Here is a 15,493-nt window from a genome sequence, read left to right as displayed (position 1 = left end):
GGCGTTGGATCAAACTTCAATTTTATTACAAATATAGCAGTGTGTGAAACTGCAAATAAGAGAATAAAATAAATTGTTAACAATGACAATTTTGTTATCGTGAGAGCAATGGATGACATGAAAAGTTACAACAATGATCTCACTTAAGCAGTTCAAACAAGAAGAACGGAAAGTAACAGTTATCAGAGGAAAGCAGTTTCTTTATTTTCAAAAAAAAAAAAAAAATCTCGCAAAAAAGGGAAAGGTTACATAATCTTAATGGCTCATATAAATGTATAATAGCACAAAAACAAACATCCACACTAGGGTGTACCAAAAAAAAAAAAAAACTTTTTTTTCGAAATGTTAACGTGGGTAGTTCAAAAAAGTGGCCATTTGTGACCAAAAAGACGCCAGATTTTTTTCGGATTTTTGGACGTTGTTTAGGTGGCACGCATTCACAACATTCACAACAATTTCACAAAATTCTTAATAATTGATTATTTTATGTAATTATTTGTAGGTTAAAGTAATTTCTCATTTGTTCCTGGCAAATATATTAAATTTGTGCCTCAAGGGGGGTTCCTATGTTACTTACGTATTAAATTTTGACTAGAAAAGTGATTTTCGAATAAAATTCCTTTCTTTCTATGGATTTTTTCTAATTTCTTTTCAGTTTGAATCTTTTCGATAGTGTCTCGATATGAAATACTAAAACACGGTTTTCCAGCGTTCAAATTTATTACCGTTTCTCAGCCTCCGTCCAGCTCTTCGCTTATTTTCATTGCTAATTGTACTATGAAAATAACCCAGAGCTCACCACGAGGAGGTAGCTGGACTGCGAGCTCCACCCACCCACCCACTCCAAATTATCATAGTAAGCAGGAGTTTACTAAGAGGCTAGCCAGGATTTTCTTTTAGTTTTCTCCTTTAACTTTATAGTCACTTTTTGGTTGAAATGTCGGTATATGTCCTCTATATTTCAATTTTGCTTTGATGTAGCCCTCACGTGCGCTGGCGCCGAAAACGGAAGAAGCAGCCTCTGTAACAATTTTCACAAGTCGCTCTACACCTTGGGTGTGACAGGGGAAGTCTTGAAATTTTACTATATTTTTTTTGTTGTTTTAATGTATTTATCTACTTCTTCATTTGTCATCTTCTTGGTCAGCGGAGGCTCGTGGAGGGAGCATGAAGCCCAATCAATCATCTCATAGTATTGCTCTGCATTAAAATTGATGACTGGTATAACAAAAGTTCGTATTCTCTTGCCTTTTGTCAATCCTCTTGCTTCCTTAATTCTTCCCAGCTAAGACTTCTGATGTTTGGATTTTGATCCGTTACTAAAGCCAGCAGAAGATTTTCAGGGTGAGCAAAAAATGCATTTTGTTGAATGACCCTATCAGTCAGATTTCTCAAGTGGTCTGGAATAAATCGGGACAAGTGGATCATATTCCAGAGGTGTCGGGCTCCGTCAGTTATCAATGGTTTCTTCTTGATCTCAAACCACACCGGTGCTTACACGTTCATTATATACCTTGCAAGAAGTTGCAGCTGTTTAGAGGGGTGGGGTTTGCTTACATACAGCCGAAGAACACGGCATGCTGTCGTTAACCATCGTGACTGGACAAGTGGCCCAGGCTTTTTCCTCACTAGACTGCGAGGACAAACGCCGCTCGAAACAGCTGAAGAGATATCCAACAGATATTGTTGATCTGTGCTTAAATATGTTATACCTGACATTTCTTTCACCCAGGGGATTGTGATAGGTTCAAACTTACAAATTGGAAGATTTTTCACCAAGGGACGGATTTTCACCAATTATATCCTTTCTGTGGTTTCTTTCCCAGAGGAAATATTTCATGACATCACGATAACTTGGAAGTATATTGTCGGGAAGCTCTACTAGCCAACCAAATATCAAGTCCTTGTCCGTCTGACGCAACACTTTCTTCTTACTCATTGGAAAAACACTTTATAAGAATTACAAAATTGTAGTAAGTGCGCAGTGAACACTGTACAACGACAAAAAGTAACGCAATTCAATTATCGACACACGCGGAACACTAGCAGTCGACAGCCGCAAAGCTCAAGTCAGACCAAGCGTCTCTTATTGAAAACATACAAACCCCTCTGCCCACCCCCGTTGTAACCCCTACGAAAGTAACAAGGTTTGCTCCCCACTACCAACCCCTTCTCCTACTCTCTCTCTGCCCAACAATGATAACACAATCCCTTCCCCGCCTAAATCTGCTACTGTAATTTTCTTACATTAAAGTCGCTTTACTTTTTCTTATTTTCTTTTCTTCACACTTCACCTATATAAACAACATAGAACCCTTTCCCTGAGGCACAAATGTAATATATTTGCCAGGAACAAATGAGAAATTACTTTAACCTACAAATAAGTACATAAAATAATCAATTATTGAGAATTTTGTGAAATTGTTGTGCGTGGTTGCATAACCAAAACTTCAAAGTCGATGCGCGCCATCTAAACGACCTCCAAAAAATCTGAAAAAAATCTGGCGTCTTTTTGGTCACAAATGGACACTTTTCCGCACTACCCACCCACCTTATCATTTCGAGAAAAAGTTTTTTTCGGTACACCCTAATCCACACGAAACGGAAAGAGGGACAAACGCAAAATAAGGTACGTCAGTAGCGTGCAAACTTGCGGATAATAATAATAATAATAATAATAATAATAATAATAATAATAATAATAATAATAATGATAATAGCTTGTTTTCTTTTCAAAAGTTCTGACTTTGCCTAAAAGCGTGTGTGCATAAAGCAGTCATATGTGCACTTTTTGTCAATGAGCGGTCTCAAAGGCCAAGAGGGATGGAAATCTAGGAGAAATGGGAAGAAAAAGTTTTTTTCACATAAATTCTAGGTCAAAGTTCAAAGCACTTGCTTTTGAGAGGTGCTTTTCTGTTTCTTTTTTCTGGAACAGAAAAACTCTGGTTGATAAGAAGTTACAGTATATTGTATTGCAAGTTTGCAAGTGGATTTATTTACATTGCAATTTGTGGTCATAAAGAAATTGACATTAGAAGACATTGTTTAAAAATTAATTTTTATTTCTTCATCCATCGCATGTCTTAGGACCCACTATACCTCACCCCCGAATATCGATATCCAAAATTTAGGATGTTGATATATATCCATGTGGATATCTTCGCGATATCGAATGTTGACATATGTCAATATCGATATCGACGATATCGAAATATCGCACAGGCCTAGATCCAAGAAATGATGCAATATTATTATCATTATTATTATACGTCGAAAAGTCGATTCTTGACGATCAGTTTTGTTATAAAAAAACAACTCGGGCGTTAACGGGACTCGAACCTAGGTTGGATCACTGTACTGCTTGTAATTCAGCTATGTTACCAATAAACTATCAGTTTAATTGTTACTAAACATCAAATACAGAACTTGTACACAACTATTCTTGACGCAACATGAGATTATTTAAGCACCGTAAAAGTGAGTACTCACAAGTAAACCTTACGTTTGGGTGAATCGAGTTGCTGACTGAGTCACATATGAGAAAGTAATACTAAATGTGGTCAGTAATTAAGTGAAGTTGTAGGTGCGAAGCTCCATGGGTTTAGGAGATACAGCTACCAGAACATCACATGGAAGTACACAATAGTCTTCATACAGTTGGAGGTAACAGCTCTGTAAGACCTCTTGTAACGACAAAAAGTGAATAACAAATATATGGGTACATATTATGACTAGGGGGAAGTCATATAGTAAGGGTATACCTGACGGCGGCCATCTTGAGATCCGCCATTTTGAATTAAGGTTAAGTTTTTAAAATAGGAATAGGGTCATGTGATACATGATTTAAGGCGCAAATTTAATCAGAAGAACAATGGTGACGTTAATTTTGATTTACGCGTAATTGGTAAAAAGTTACAGGGAAATTAAATATTGTTGCAGCATATGTATTAGTCCTTTACCCCACCTTGTAAATTTTGTGTTAATGATAATAATTAAATAAAAAGCAGGTGGATAAATATTAGGTGTATGGTAAGAGTTGCCTTGATGACGGCCATGTTCAAATCCGCCATTTTGAATCAGACAAAAGTTTTAAACAAAACGCTTAACAGTGACACCTTATTAATAGTAAATTTTACCATAAATCCAACGGTATAACCATTTTTGCTTTATCATTAACCAGCATTTGTTATCGCATAAACAAATTGCTAATTTAAGGAAACATGACCAAAGTGGAGTTGAGTCATAATTGAACTTGGGTCTTCCTTCCAGAAAAGTCCTCAATTAGTACAATCAATACGTAGTTCAGAAAAGAGTGCATGACTTGCACAAATGCTCTGCCCGAAGTCATCTATTGCATTACTCTATTCCCATTTAATTTTGTGCTGGTTAATGATAAAGCAAAAATGATTATACCGTTGGATTTATGATAAAATTTGCTATTAATAAGGTGTCACTGTTATGCGTTTTGTTTAAAACTTATATCTGATTCAAAATGGCGGATTTGAACATGGCCGCCATCGAGGCAACTCTTACCATAGACCTAATATTTATCCACCTGCTTTTTATTTAATTATCATCATTAACACAAAATTTACAAGGTGGGGTAAAGGACTAATTCATATGCTGCAACAATATTTAATTTCCCTGTAACTTTTTACCAATTGCGCGTAAATCAAAATTAACGTCACCATTGTTCTTCTGATTAAATTTGCGCCTTAAATCTTGTATCACATGACCCTATTCCGATTTTAAATACTTAACCTTAATTCAAAATGGCGGATTTCAAGATGGCCGCCGTCAGGTATACCCTTACTATATGTACCCCTAGTCCTAATATGTACCCATATATTTGTTATTCACTTTTTGTCGTCACAAGAGGTCTTACAGAGCTTTTACCTCCAACTGTATGAAGACTATTCTGTACTTCCATGTGATGTTCTGGTAGCTGTATCTCCTAAACCCCTGGAGCTTCGCACCTACAACTTCACTTAAATACTGACCACATTTAGTTCTACTTTCTCATATGTGTCTCAGTCAGCAACTCGATTCACCCAAACGTAAGGTTTACTTGTCAGCTTAACAAACATAAGAAACGGAAATTAACAACAATAAGAAAAATAAGATTAAAATAATAATAAAAAAGCGAAAAGTTTAATGCAAAACAACTTCTAAAAACCGACTGAAATAGTGCCGATCGCGTTCTGGAGGATAGAATTTTCGACGTGTTCGTCTCAAAAAATCGAAATAAGTGCACGCATCCAACAAGGGCACATAGCGCTGGAAATATGCGAGAGTACTGGCTGCAAGAAAGAGCACGGCCCGATGTTTAGTGGGGGAAAACAAACGAAAATCAGGTAGTAACATATGCTCCACCGTAAACTGAGAGGGCGGACGTTGGGTAATACGTCCCACCAATTCCTGAAAAGCGCGCCAAATATATGGGGCTTTTTCACATTCGGTATAGCGATGAGCCAAAGTGTTCTCTTGCTGGCATGTATCACACAACGCATCAGGAACGCGTTGAATCTCGAAGAAGCGCGCGCGTGTAGGGATGAGCTGCTGTACAACCTGAAACCAGAGAACTTGCATGTACGAAGGTATTACGGAGTTCGCGATACTGACCCACACTTGCTGCCAACAGACTTGTGGGAAAAGCTGTACTACGCGCAGCTTCGTCTGAGGATAAGTTAACATTGCAAGTGCACAATATAAAGAACGTACATTGTGTGCCTGCGGGTTTAGGAATATCCCGGAATACGTCCAATAACGGATGAAAGTCCTGACATACGCCGGACACTGGACTGCGAAGTGAATAAAGGGGGGATTCATAGGATGTTCATAATCCGGCCAGAAACAATTAAACCAGTGATTAGTGAAAGAACCAGCTGAAGAGAGCGCGGAGTAGTACTATCATGCCACATAAAACTAAGACCAAATATTTCTAACTTTAGCTTTGGAACGAACCCGCTTTTTCTTGTAAGGTTATTTACACCAAAATGCACAACGAAATTCATTTTCGACGACCTGGAGACAAATTAATGCTCACTAATAAGCGGAATAACATGTAATCCAGGAAAAATTACAGAAGTAACATATTATGCAGTAAATTCGCTGTGCAAGTTCAAAACTAGGTGAATAATAATAATAATAATAATAATAATAATAATAATAAAAATAATAATAATAATAATAATAATAATAATAATAAAACTATACTGTCAAGATGAACTATTATTATTATTATTATTATTATTATTATTATTATTATTATTATTATTATTATTATTATTATTATTATTATTATTATTATTGGTCGCGTTCTTTTGAACTTGCACGGTGAAATTACTGCATAATATGTTATTATTTCTGTAATTTTTCCTGGATTGTATGTTATTTCATTTATTAGTGGTTACTAATTTTTTTTAAGTTCGTCGAATAAATAAATTTAGTTGTATCGTGCCGGATATAAGTCCTTGACCAGGTAATGGCGGGTACTCAGAAACCAAAGAGGAGTATAAGAATAAATCTTTCATATCTATGGTTTTGTGTTGAAAAGAAACTGAAGTGTGAACGAAAGATTTAAGAACAACTCAAGTTATTAATATAAACTGTGCCAAATATTATTCACTTATGGCGTCATAAATGAAATGCGGAAGACATTTTTAAACGAAGAAAAATAACATATAACTTCCGTCCCAAAATACAATTTGGGGTTTTGATAACACTCCACTATTTTACGCCCCTTGCCCCCCAAAAGAGGAGAATTACTCAAAATAATGTTCCAGACGACTATAGTAACATTGCTAATGATTGTTATTGTATGTAGTAGCAATAATACTCATTTGCACGAAATTCGTTACCATTAATCATTGGGGAAGACTGCCTAAAAAATCTAACATTAAATCTCTCACAAGTAATATGAACTTTTGTGCTTACGCCCCAAAAGAGAGGCTAGAGAATGACTTTCTCCCATTTACTATTAAAAATGAAATCCTTGCGTTTAATATCCCACGATTATTCCTGTTAGATTGAGGGAGACTATGGTTAAAGCAAGCGAATTACGATGGAGGAATTGGTGGAATGAGAAAGTTCGAGGAAAACGGAGCGTCTCAAAAAACCCACGAGCACGATGTTGTTCACCTCAACCAGGAATGAACCAGGTACCTCAGCAATCGGATACTTCAGTGGACGGGGCCCCGGGGTCGATTCCCGTTGGGATTGCCTTTGAAATTTTAAATGTCCTTGATGTATCTGTGTTCAATGTCCTTGTCGTTCCAGGTTACTGTGAATAACAGTAAAATGAGTATAACTGAGTATAATAAAGACAAATTACGGCGATTCTTTCGGTGAATCAGAAAAAAAGTTTTTTGAGGCACCAGGTTCCAGTTAAGAGTTTGAATTACTTTTAAGACCACGTTCTCCCTCATGTTTTTGCGTGTTCGTATTTCCTTCTTTAATTTAAACATGAATTCTCTGGACGATAGTATTTTAACATGACCAAAATCAGAGTGTTTTATCGTTAATAACGTATTGGAATCGGAATAGGACATAATATTGAGATAATAATAATAATAATAATAATAATAATAATAATAATAATAATAATAATAATAATAATAATAATAATAATAATAATATAGAAGACAAATTGTATTAACATCTGTAAAATCACCTCTAACATTAGGCAAAAGTTACAACATAGACGGAATTCGAAGAAAGTGTTTCGACCACCAGAACATACCCTCTGCGTACGTCCCTACAACTAGCTAAATGTTAAACGATAGGTATCCAGGCAAATTTTATGTAGAAAGTAGGACTGCTGAACTCAAAGAGCCGTAAGAAAAAATTGTTTTTAAGTTTTACGTTCCGTGGTTATGCTGGCTAAGTTAAAGAAAACGTCGAAAATGAGAATGAAAGAAATAGTGGAATAAAAAGTGGGAGGAAACAGGACCCCGAGAAAATCTACACACATGGCGTTTGTTTAGCACATTGCCCAATGGGCGAGAGCTGGTTGGAACAGGGTGAAGCATTAAATTCACAAAAGTCAGTAGTAGTAGTAATAATAATAATAATAATAATAATAATAATAATAATAATAATAATAATAATAATAATAATAATGGTATTAAAATTTTTAATGTTGACCTAAAATTACAGTTGACCAAAAATAAAAATCGGTTACAGAAAAATGTTCCTCGCTGTCTATTACTATTTTTTGTTCTATGGCCGTAAATACTGAAACATGAAATGATTATTTTTAATTACTTCTGGTTTGAATAGAGGGTTAATGTAGAGGATAGGAACTGTTTCGGGGTGCTGAATCGATTGCAAAATCCGCATCTCGATATCACGTATTGTTTTGGCTGTGATAACTGACGACAGACGAACAGACGGACAAACCCGTTCTGTAAGATTTCCGACACTTATGCATAGCATAGTTTGAAAATGTAAAAAATCAGGTCATAAATTTTTTATGTGAATTTACAAAATGAAACGAGACGAGGACATATTTTTCGATAATCGAAACTAGAGAAAAACATTCTTCGAGAAGAAAGACGAGATGTGACTTACAAAATTTAGATAAGGAAACCCTATTTCTCGTGTCGACTCGTGAACACTGCTATATCAGACGTATTTCTTATTATATTGGTAGTAGTATTCGAACTGTGTTACACAATAGGCGTCAGTGTTATCAAAATTGGAGAGTGCGTCTATTACAGTACGTTCCTTAGGTTTTGCTACAGTCAATAATTACTATTTATATAACGCTTATATTCTATTGCTATAGTATTTAATCAGTGTTCAAGGGAGACGTTTATGCTTATTGTGTTACATTGCTCAAGTTTCCAGGAAAATGTTTACTTTATCCGAGTTACGGGAAAGTAAAAGAAAAGTGTGTTGTGAATTTTTAAAAAAATGACCGAAAAAAAGGAAGAAGAAAAATAGTCACTGACCATCCCTATCTTGACAATTTGAAAAGACATAAGGCAACGTCGTAAAAGCATTGATGGATCGGTTTTGCCAGCGAGAGAGTAATCCGCTGACGTTATTTGAGTGCTGTTTTGCAATTTTTGGGAGAAAGGGACCATGCCTTTGAGTTTCTGAAAAGGCATACCAGTAGAGCGGACGTACTAAACAGTTATCGAACCTATGTTCGATTCCTGTTCACATCAAAGTTGTTTTGTTTTTTTATAACAAAGTGATCGTGAAGAATCGACTTCCCATAGTGGACGAGCGATCCTTAAGAATGTGGAAGCAAACACCAAAATCCTTAAGAATGTATCATGATAGAGACGATTTACGAATGTTGGTTTGGAAAGAGCAAGGAGATTAGGAGGACATTCGAAACACTTCATTGATCTGCAGGACTTTTCGTGTTACCGTTCTCAGAAAGAAATACCACACCACTTGTTAAGCAAAGTTTGGGTAGAGCAATCTTTGGAGTAGTGGTTCTCGTACAAAATTTTACGTAGAAAATTTCGGTTCGATTCTCCGCCAAGTGATATAGTTTTTCGCATAAAATAATGGCTCCAACTGTGCTAAATGCCACGTTACATCCGCAATAGATGAAATCGTTCGGAACAGATAAATCTTCGGAGATGGCTAGAAAATGGTTCCCTCTTTGGTTATTTCAAAACAACATTTTATTTCTATTAGTTTGGCACAAAATTTGTTTCCATCCTATAATTTAATATGTTTTATTCACATTTGAAATTTGAAACATGCAAGATCTGCTACATCAATAAGGAACGCCCAATTTTTCTTTTGAACATTTGTAACTCTTCGTTATGATACAATTTAATTTTTTTATAGGGTGTTTCTCATAGAAATTTAGCAGTACACTCATTCATTTTTTATTCCTTTTTTCGTTTATTTCTTTTTTCTTCGTGTTCAGTTTGCATTAGTTGTCTTGAATGGAAGGTATGGCCTACGCTACCTTCGAGCTTAGACACGTCTAATGAACACTACAGAATTTGTAACCGAATCATGCCCAAGCAAATCATATTTTAAACGTTTGACATTATCCTAGATGTGTCTTAGAGATCTACAGTTCTACTGAAAGTTGAGCATTTTATTTGACCACCGACTTTTGTATTCATTTTGAAAGTGACTTAATGAATAAATGTTCTATATATTCGTATTAATAATAATAATAATAATAATAATAATAATAATAATAATAATAATAATAAAACATTTCTTGGATCTAGGCCTTGCGATATTTCGATATATCGATATCGTCGATATCGATATTTGCACATATCGACATTCGATATCGAAAATATATCCACATCGATATATCAACATCCTAAATTTTGGATATCGATATTCGGGGGTGAGGTATAGGGGCCCTAAAGCTTGCGATGGATGAATAAAACTTAATTCTTACAATAATGTCTTCTAATGACAATTTTTTTATGACCACAAATTGCAATGTAAATAAATCCACTTGCAAATTGCAATATAGTATACTGTAACTTCTTATCAACCAGAATTTCTCTGTTCCAGAAAAAAAAAAACAAAAAAGCTCCTGTCAAAAGCAAGTGCTTCGAACTTTGACCTAGAATTTATGTTAAGGAAGTTTTTGTTCCCATTTCTCCTAGATATCCATCCCTCTTTGCCTTTGAGACCGCTCATTGACAAAAAGTTCACACATGACTGCTTTATGCTCACACGTTTTTAGACAGTCAGAAATTTTGAAAAGGAAACAAGCTGTTTATAATAATAATAATAATTATCCGCAAGTTTGCTACGCCACTGACGTACCTTATTTTGCGTTTGTCTCTCCGTTTCGAGTGGATGTTTGTTTTTATGTTGTTATGCATTTATATTAAGCCTTTACATCATGTAACCTTTTTCTTTTTGGGGAGATTTTTTTGGCAAATAAAGAGAAACTGCCTTCCTCTGTAATCTGTTTCTTTCCGTTCTTCTGATATGAACTGCTTACGTAAGATCATTTTGTAACTTTTAATGGCATGCATTACTCTCACGATAATAAAATCGTCATTGTTAACAAATTATTTTATTCTCTTATTTACAGTTTCCCACACTGCTATATTTGTAACAGAATTCAGGTTTGGTCCAACGCCTTTCTAGTTCTCAGCCACCCGAACTTCATTGGTTTTGGGTTGCCTACTATTGCAGGAAAGGGAGAATTGACAATGTACTTTTGAAGTCGTGTATACAATGTTCGGGGACTGAGAAATCTCCATCCAGGCAGCTATTTTCCTTCGATTCTCAATGGAATATAGTCAGATTATGGTTTAGTCTGCAAAACAAAAAGAAAAGGACCACTCATTTGATATTACCATCCTTCTGCCTCACCCTGTATTTTTAAACATGTAAGACATGTTATGTATAGAAGTATGGCAACTCTTTTCATCGTGTATATCGGTCCTTCTATCTATCTTATCTTGTGGCATTTATTATAACGAAAACTGGACTCAGTACATGAAGAGCAGGTTAATCCCTTCCCCTAAGCTTCTATTCAAAAAGAAATTGGTAGAAATCAAACATTACCGATGTCAACGTTTGATCGCCATAAAACAGAAACTGTGATACTATAGATAGCGAAAAGCTGGTTCCATTTAAATTCAGTATCTCAAGAACAGATTTTTTCTTCATGTTTTATCCCTCGTTCCAAACACTTCACGTTACACATTTCTTTTAGTTTCTTCACTTAACGTCATGAAGAGGTGTGGTAGAAGATAGCTAGAAATAGTCTCTGTATATGATTTCTGTATTGTGGAAATAATTCCTATTTCCGTTCTCATCTTTAAAAAAATGAAGACTTTGGTAATCTGTAAAATTTCTGGTTTCAATTCTGATCTCTGTGGATCAAAAACCTAAATAGGCAGAGATAATGTTCTCATATGTTATTCAGAGTCTGAATAACACGTCTCATCTTTGATCTTATTTCCTATTGAAACCGAAAGTGATATACAGTAAAACCTGTCAACTTGGCTACCTCTCTTAGTTAGCCACCTGCTTATCTTGGCCTGGTTCGTCTTGAGCCTGCATTTTCCTATAAGGCATTCGTTACTTATCACTCTGTAAGTTAGCCACCTGTTTATCTTGGAAGTTGACCGCATTGAAGCAATGTTTATTCTATGTTGATAATGATAAATTTACCTGCGTATCTTGGCCACGCGAATACTTTTTGTTATTTTTCTTAACTCTTTCGCATTCTCGCATTAGAGACAAATGTTCTGTATTTGTTACTGGAGACAGAGAAGCATAGATTTTCATGATTTGATCTTGGAGGTCAATGGCCAGAACACTATCCTGACAAAGGGGTGGTGAAGGAAGGTGCGAATAAGAAAAAGCACGTACAGGAATTCTGTAAATGGTTGTACGTATTTGTTTACCCTGTCTGTTTTCGTGAAACCATTAGCTATATCGGCTCCTTACATCAGTGGGAAGCTTTAGTAATTCCGGAAAATTCTCAAGGTTAAAGCTAACCATCTCACTTGTCATTTTATTGGCACCTGACTGCTTGTCGAAAGGTAGCGGAGGTTTTGAGATATGAATTAACTTTCGCTCCAAGGGAAACACTTGTAGCTCATTAACAAGAGGTAGTTACTACAAAATTTGAATGTGCATATGTGCACAAAAGAATAAAAGACATACGTCTAGAATGAATCACCATGAATAAATTTGTTATTGATAACTGATTTGCTACTTTCCGAAAGTTACCTTCAGAAAATATTTGTCACTGCCGAAAAAATCATATAAACTGCAAATAAATTATTGAATTTATAATTTTGCTTTTCTGGTTTTTAATCTGAATAGCTCAGTGTGCTACAACACCAATTTCAATAAACTGCGTACATATATTTAGATTTTATGGTTGTTTGTGTGATTGTGTTTTCCATCCGAATAATTCAGTGTACCAGACTAGTTTTCAGTAAGAAAAAAGTACTTTAGTACTTTAGTATTTTTTCGTACTATGTATTGTTATGATTATTCTACACACATTATTTAAAAGTAGCTAACGTGGTATTATTAAGGAACTGTAAAAAGGAGGTTGAAGTATAGGGATACTCCTTTAAGTACTAGTGGTGCTTTCGTTTCGCTGGTAACGGTGAATTCTGAAACATGGATATTTAGATATAGCGTTTACCAGTTTCTGTGTAATTCCTTAAACGCTTGGGATAGGCTCTATAGTTTCTAAACCAGGGCGTTTTGAAACGTGATATTTCGAATATTCGGCAGTTCATAACTCTGAAAGAAGACTTTTTCGACCAATGTTTATTAGAACTTTTTCTTTCGTCTGGTATAAGGAACTACCTCCAAAGTTTTTCAGTGCAGTTACCTACCACCGTGTATATTAAAGAAAACCAATGGAACAATTTTCACTGATAAACATTGCATCTTGAATAGATGGAAATAAATCTTTGACAAAATAAAAGTTGTTCCCTGTTACTGTGCTCGTAAAGTTTGAGACCAAATTCTAGAAGAGATAAAGTTATTCGTTTTAGGGGTGAAACTTTTCTTCTTCAGTGGGAATACATTTTTGTTAGGGGAAATACCTGGGATCCCGCGTAATACGCACACTGACAAGAGTAACGTTTTAACAGTTTTAGTAACAATTTAATGGTGTCTGTGTACTCCTAGAAAGTCAAAATAGTTATCATATTATTCATTTCGTTTGTATTCGGGAAATCGTTGGATAGAAACGGCAATCGCTTAGCAACTGTATAAAGCATGACTTCTGAGAAAAGAAGGAAGGAAATGAATCATAAAATCAGAAACTGCAAACTAAGAACAGAGCAAAAGTATTTGTTAAGAATAATAAATAAATTAATAAATCACTCAGTGAGATTCGAACTGGGTTCGAAAGTTCTGAATCAAAACAGAAAGTAAGAGCTAACCACACAGCTACTGAAACAAACTCGTATGGATCTACTTGACAGTTATAGATAATGAAGAAACTCCTTAAAATTCTAACTTCCTTTTCTTACAATTTTCTCTGGGTAAAAAGACATGTGTGTCCTCTTTAACTCAATAGCTTTTTGCACTTGCCAAGGTACTATTTTCTTTTGAAACTAACATTGCATTAAGTAATGGAATAAGACTTGAATATTTAAAACAGCGAGCTACATGGTATGTTGGGAAGTCCTCAATATTATTTTTTCTTATGACTGTCTTATAAGACTTTGAGTGTGTTGTTGTCAAACTCAAAATTTGAAAGTGACTTAGAAAAGATCAGGCACGCAATTATGTTTTGGAAAAGTATACATTAGGTACAAGGTTAAATTTTCACTTGAAAGAAATGAATGTTGACATCATTGTTGTTAACAGATATCAAACCAATTTATAAATATACTTTTGGCTCCATTAACAAATTACTTTAGTAAAAACAAGAATTATCACACTGAAAACGTATGGCAAGATATAGTAATACATTAAAGCACTCATCACACTTGAGTGTCTTCAACTTTCTGGTTAAGTTACTAAAGCATTTGGGCACGATTGGATTTGAGTTTAGCGTCCGTGTCAGTGGCATTGCTATATGAGATATGCACCGTGGAATGTGGCAATGCTTAACGTGGGATTAGAACCACATAAGCTCTTACCAGGGATCTATTTCATGTCTCCCGCTCCAAAGTCATATATGCTAACCATATAGTCTTCAGGGAACTCTACGTTTGGTTACGACTTTGATCCATGTTGGAGTGCTTCCATCCAGTACAAACTCGAGTGGTGGTCGGATTTCGTTGTAGTAAGTGGTCCCGTCTCATATGCGTTGAAGCATAAAAGAATGATGACCTTCAATCGATTGAAAATGCATATACCAAAGACACAAAGGCACTGTTTGATCCATCTTTTAGTGCATATTGTTTTATGCAGAATGACTAATGCATAGACATGTTTTACTTATATATTGCACTTTAATAAAACCTTGTGCTAGTTCTTGGTTCTATCTTCTCGATCAACTGAAGCAAAATGGAAAATAAGATAAAACAGTGCAAAGGTATTTTCCTTTTTACAACCATACATTCAACTTGTGGCCTTACTTACATTTTCTGTCTGATTAATGAGACTGCTGTTACCAGAGATGTGCACAGAAATTTATTTCAATAGGTACAAAGCTTTCCAAGGGACCCAAATTCAATACGAGGACAAATTATATTAAAATATCTGAAAATTACCTCAGAAATTAGACTAAAGTTCCATAAAAGTAAGGATTTCGGTCAGTCAAAACCCCAAGATTTGCCCATGCTTACATCCATGACTGTCACTAATCTCCAGCATATAAGTTATCAATTCCTTGGAAGTTTTCTAGAAAATTATAAACCACCCGTCGCATATGATTAAGAAAATACAAACTTTAGCTTTTATAGCAATTGAACAAGGTCGTTGAATTTCAAGGTTCAATAGCCTTGATTTTATACACTAAAATGCTTTTGTAGATAAATAATTTTACGATTTCTAAAGATATCCGTAACTTAAGCGTGAAACTGTGTATCATTTTCTGTTTTAAAATTTT

At 35.2% G+C, this 15,493-nt stretch overlaps 1 protein-coding gene across 2 annotated transcripts in view; it reads left to right on the top strand.

Moving 5' to 3' along the window:
• Nucleotides 1-15,493, top strand: part of LOC145662661 (uncharacterized) — a 120,966-nt gene that overhangs the window by 69,531 nt on the left and 35,942 nt on the right. The gene's annotated exons all lie outside the window — the stretch shown is intronic.

Source organism: Thermobia domestica, chromosome 10 (assembly GCF_964235325.1).
Source record: "Thermobia domestica chromosome 10, izTheDome1.hap1.1, whole genome shotgun sequence".
Lineage (NCBI taxonomy): Eukaryota > Metazoa > Arthropoda > Insecta > Zygentoma > Lepismatidae > Thermobia > Thermobia domestica.
This window is presented reverse-complemented; position numbering and strand designations above follow the sequence as displayed.